Source organism: Rutidosis leptorrhynchoides, chromosome 2, assembly GCF_046630445.1.
Source record: "Rutidosis leptorrhynchoides isolate AG116_Rl617_1_P2 chromosome 2, CSIRO_AGI_Rlap_v1, whole genome shotgun sequence".
Classification (NCBI taxonomy): Eukaryota; Viridiplantae; Streptophyta; class Magnoliopsida; order Asterales; family Asteraceae; genus Rutidosis; species Rutidosis leptorrhynchoides.
Genome location: NC_092334.1, coordinates 469,376,503 through 469,382,504, shown reverse-complemented (window position 1 = coordinate 469,382,504; position 6,002 = coordinate 469,376,503). Strand labels below are relative to the sequence as shown.

General features: G+C 32.2%; 1 long non-coding RNA gene across 2 annotated transcripts; it reads right to left on the bottom strand.

Moving 5' to 3' along the window:
* Nucleotides 1-312: 312 nt before the first annotated feature.
* LOC139892578 (uncharacterized) lies at nt 313-4,118 on the bottom strand. 2 transcript variants are annotated; one of them, XR_011774157.1, is made up of 4 exons: nt 4,028-4,118; nt 3,508-3,918; nt 2,772-2,878; nt 313-411 (listed from the first exon to the last, which is right to left on the bottom strand). It is a non-coding gene; the product is annotated as an uncharacterized lncRNA (long non-coding RNA). The 2 variants fall into 2 exon arrangements; XR_011774156.1 differs by having other exon boundaries at nt 2,772-3,918.
* Between the last annotated feature and the right edge of the window lie 1,884 nt (nt 4,119-6,002).

Sequence of the window (6,002 nt, the reverse complement as noted above, 5' to 3'; positions counted from 1 at the left end):
ACTTGTTACTAAGATTACTACTACTTTTCGTTGTTATTGTTCGACTAGGACCAAGACCACTGAACCCTTACCTTCTCCATGTTCTTGATTAACCACTTCCAATGCCACCATTAAACACAACAACTAAACACTGCTGCTGTTATAATTATGCTTTTGTTTACGGTTACAGTCCACCACAACCATCACCTTCATTAAATCTATCAAAGAACTTATAAAACTGCTGTCTATACTCGATCACAGGTTCTTCTACTTCTGTTTCAATTAAACCCTAACCATCGAGCACACACCATTAGCATTTATACAAATTATTTTTTTCTTTCTTTTCTCCTTGCCTGAGTACAACCGACACCAGCACAATTTTGGTTAACCACAATCACACCCCCCATCGAGTTTATAACCTGTCTGTTGCTCCTGTTAATCGAATAAAACCAAAACCCATTCAACCACCTCCGTCAAATAGAGAAAAACACATCAATTCATCAAAGGAATTATGATTCAACTATACTTTCATAACACTTGCAAATCATTAAATTATTGAGGTCCTTAGAGTATACAATTTAGTATTAAGATTTAATTTACAATTTATTTTTCGATCACTGGATACTTGGTTGTGCCTTGTAAGGTATTAATCCTTAATGAATTTACACTTCTAAATTCAAGATTAAAAGTCAACAAATAAAACCCTTCGGTCAACCTTTCAATTCATGAAATATAAATGGTTTCTGGAATCAAACGAGTGATTACGAGTGTACCAAGGGAGATTCTAAACACTTTACATAAAGAAATCGATACATGATACACTTTTAATTTCAGTTTCTGATTCCGTGTTCATCACTACCGTCGCCTCTATGCTCGACAAATTGGAAATTGATGTTTGTTCTTAGCTTTGATTTCCTTCACAAAATCTTGTAAGCGTGGATCTTGGAATCAATTTCATTGATCTTATGATTTAATTTTAAGGAAGTTAAACTGGGAAATTTAGGGTATCGATTGAGTGAAAAGGGAAAATGTTTCGGGATAAACCAGATGAATCGGAGTCGTGATATAGCAGACCATCGAATTTTTTTTGGGCCGTGCTACTGTTTACGTAATTGGGCTTCAATCAAATTAAACTTGTTGAGCCAAGTTAATCCAAGTGTTTCGTGGGCTGTTAGGATTCTGTTCTTTGGGCCGTGAATTGAATCTCCACGAGCAAAGCCCACCATAATTCTGTATTATCGATTCTGTGAAGAAGAAGAAAACAAGGAGACAGAGAACAAATCGATTTATATATATTTAGGGTGTTATAAATTCAGAAAAACTGAAACAGCGTGGTGGTTTGTGGTGTTATTGAGTTAGCTATAGGTCTTGGGTTCGAGTCCCTCTTGAGGCAGTTTATTTTTAGGCCTTTTTCCCTTGAAGGTAGTTCATTTAATTTTTGTTTTATTCATTTTCATTAATATTATTATTATTATTGTTATTGTTATTATAAAGTGTTATTTATATGTTAAAATTTATGACATGATTATTATTATTATCATAAATATTATTATTAATATTAACAATATTATTATTAGTATGATTGTCATTATAAGTATTGTTATTATTAAAAATTATTATTATTATTAACATTTTTACTAAAATTATTATTTTTTCTCATTAAAACTATCATTATTATTATTACCAAGTAAAATCTATGTCATATATTAATATAATATTGATTATGAAAATAAAGGTTTTAATGACGTTATTAAGGTTATAAGTATAAAAATAAAGATTATATATATAAATATATCCAATACACGTAATTTAACTATAGTAACATTTATATATATATATAATGAAAATATATAAATAAATAATGAAACTTATAAATTATTAAATATATAAATTACATCACTAACAATAATATATAAAATTTGTTCGATTACGAATATATGCTTTAATATATATATGATTGATATAGGTTCGTGAATCCGAGGCCAACACTATACTTGTTCAATGTCGTCATATGTATTTTTACTACAAAATACATTAGGTGAGTTTCATTTGCCTTTTTACCCTTTATATTTTTGGGCTGAGAATACATGCGCAATTTTTTATAAATGTTTTACGAAATAGACACAAGTACGTGAAACTACATTCTATGGTTGAATTATCGAAATCGAATATGCCATTTTTATTAAGTCTGGTAATCTAAGAATTAGGGAACAGACACCCTAATTGACGCGAACTCTAAAGATAGATCTATCGGGCCCAACAAGCCCCATCCAAAGTACCGGATGCTTTAGTACTTCGAAATTTATATCATGTCCGAAGGAGGATCCCGGAATGATGGGGATATTCTAATATGCATAATGTGAATGTCGGTTACCAGGTGTTCAATCCGTATGAATGATATTTTTTGTCTCTATGCATGGGACGTATGTTTATGAGAAATGGAAATATGAAATCTTGTGGTCTATTAAAATGATGGAAACGATTGTTTATGTTAAACTAATGAACTCACCAACCTTTTGGTTGACACTTTAAAGCATGTTCATTCTCAGGTATGAAAGAAATCTTCCGCTGTGCATTTGCTCATCTTAGAGATATTACTTGGAGTCATTCATGACATATTTCAAAAGACGTTGCATTCGAGTAGTTGAGTTCATCAAGATTATTATTAAGTCAATTATAGTTAGATATATTATGAAATGGTATGCATGCCGTCAAATTTTGATGTAATGAAAGATTGTCTTTTCAAAAACGAATGCAATGTTTGTAAAATGTATCATATAGAGGTCAAGTACCTCGCGATGTAATCAACTGTTGTGAATCGTTTATAATCGATATGGACTTCGTCCGGATGGATTAGGACGGGTCTTCACAAGTAGCCCCAACATGATTCTCGATGTACCTAAATAAAATATTAAATAAAACAAGTATCATAGTGGTATTTAAATAGGCACCACAATTCAGATGTGAAGGTATTACTTATCGAAAGATCTAAAAGTGCAAAATTCACCTTTAAAAATAGTAAAATGTCATTTTCAGTATCTAAACTGCTTCGAATGGGGGAAAGCCTTAAGAAAGTCAAGCTCGTAGCGCCGTTATCTAGTTATCTTGCGAAAATGGGCCTAATCTACGAATGAAATTTTTTCAAAAAATTCTCCACAATTTTGCCCGATTTTTTGGGGAATGTAGTGACTTCAAATATGTGTTTTGTGGAAATTAATTATCATCAAAACGAAACTACACTCTCATATATTCGCATTCAATATGTAATTTAGAAACAAAAACAAAAGTAAGGTTATAAATCTAGAGAAATTAAAAAGTGGCTCAAAATACTAGAACAATGAAACCAGGTGGTTATAAAAGTAGCAAGGTTTTGTAGCTAGTGGTGAGAGAGTAGCCCCAACAAGATTCTCGATGTACCTATATACAATACTAAATAAATAAAAAAGTATCAAAATGATGTTTAAACATGCACAATAATTCACATGTGAATGTATTCATTATCGTAAGATCTAAAAGTATAAAATTTACCTTTAAGAATAGTAAAATGTCATTTTCGGCATCCAAACTGCTTCGAACGGGGGAAAGCTTTAAGGAAGTCTTGCTCGTAGCACCGTTTTCTAGTTATCTTACGAAAATAGGCCTATTCTCCAATCAAAAATTTTTCGTAAAATTCTCCACAAAAATTTGTCCGATCTTGTGGAGAATGAAGTGTCTTCAAATATATGTTTTGCAACCATGAATTATATCGAAAAGAAACTACACTCTCTTATATTCGCATTCAATATGAAATTTAAAAACAAAAACAACAATAAGGTTACGAACCTAGAGAAATAAAAAAGCGGCTAATAATACTGAAACGATAAAACCAAGATTTTATAAAAGCATCGAAGTTTTGTGGTTAGTGGTGAGATAGTAGGCCCAACATGATTCTCGATGTACCTAAATACAATATTAAATAAAAACAAGTATTATAGTGTTATTTAAATAGGCACAATAATGCATATGCGAAGGTATTAATTATCGTAAGATCTAGAAGTGCAAAATTCACCTTTAAAAATAGTAAAATGTTCTGAAAATGGGCTTCGAAGTCTTGCTCGTAGCGCCGTTTTCTAGGTATCTTCTTAAAATGGGCCTAATCTGCAATTAAACAAAATTTCGTAAAATTCTTCATAAAATTTTGCCCGACCTTGCGGAGAATGTAGTGACTTCAAATATGTGGTTTGTGACCATGAATTATTATCGAAACAAAACTAAAATCCCATATATTCGTATTCAATATGAAATTTAGAAACAAAAACAAAAATAAGGTAATGAATCTACAGAAATAAAAAAGTGGCAAAAAATACACAAACAATAAAACCAAGATGTTATAAAAGCAGCTAGGTTTTGTAGCTAGTGGTGAGATAGTAGCCCCAACATGATTCTCGATGTACCAATCTCCGAATACTACCTATATTGCATTATCGTATCTCATTAATCAAGTTAGATCATTCCACATCTTGCACTTTAGTTCATTCGAATGTGGACCATAAACGTTTATCAAAACTAATTCAAGTGCAATAACTTTCCACCAGCCTTTAACCACAATAAAAGAATCTCTTTCGACCACTTCGTTAGCAATAAACATGTTAGTGTCCTGGATCGTAATTATGCCCCCAAATTATCATTTGAGACTTTTTTGTAAGTAATTGAAATCAGGGCTTCCCCATAATTTTTTGATCTAATTTTCGGGACAAAAATATTAGTTTAGTTTCTTGTAAGTCTATAAGATTAGGTTTTATACGATAACACTGTTTTTTAAACCAACTTATTTTACCATTATCATCTGGACGAATCCCTATAATATTTAAAATATAATATCTTCATTAATTATATGTAATTAAAAGACACAAATTAATATACCTCAGATTTTGGTAGCGTTTCTTTTGGAAAGCCTCAATTGTGCTCCAATATCTTCATAATTTAGGGATTTCTCCGATTAAGTTAGTAATACGTTAGATTTTCCTTTCAGATTACTATACTTGATCCTAACCTTCTTTTAAGTACGCCTTTTGATTGGAGCCCTAGCTGGAGATTTTAGATGAAGGAATTTGGAAGATGAATTTCATTTGCATAATTTTGCCGAGTTCGAATCCTTCTGAGATCGTGAGTATGATCTTAATTTGTTTGAGCACTTGGAAGGCGTTTTTCCTTTGGATTTCTCATTTCTTATACTTTCTAAGGGAATTTCATAGCTGTCGTGTGATTTAGGGTGAACTGAGGTATGGTTTGGAGTTTCAACTGTCGCAATTATTTTAAAGGAGGGAGGTTCTGATGATTTAGCAGAGAAAAATAAAGTTGGGGATTGGAGGATTTAAGTCAAAACAAGAATTTGAATAGCGCAAAGTTTCAATTTATGTGAAGCCAATAAATTCATTCTCTGTTGGGCCAGGAGTCACATGATTTGTTTTTAGGATTAGAGTTGGGTTATAGTTTTGATTAGACTTTAGAGTTTCAGGGTTGTTTTCCACAGGATTAACAAAATACAATGTCGTTTCTTCCAATACGCGAACATCTTCCTTATCTCATAGTCGACTCCCAGAATATTCGCGATCATCGGGAGTTGAATTAGGGATTTCATTGACTAAGGAGTTGAATTGGTCAAAATACCTCCATTTCTAAAAGTGTTAAACAATATGCCCTTAAAAATGGATATTGTAAGAAACACCATCTGTTCACGCACCACGCACCCATGTGTGGTGCTTGGTGCGAATGTGTGCTACCGAGATACTGACAAGTTAAGAAAATAAAAAATAGAAAAATTAGAGTTTAGTGGCCTGCTCATATTTTCCCCAAAATCTCAACCACGCTCTTCAACTTTCTTGTTCGGCTGGCTCATATAATTGTCATCGTTATCGTCATCATTATCATCTACTTCAGCAGGTTTGTTCTACCAGTGTGTTAGTGCATAATGTAATCCCCTAATTCATTATCATGTATTTGTGCGTGCTATGGACCTTGTAAGTAATTTGGACAATTGTTTG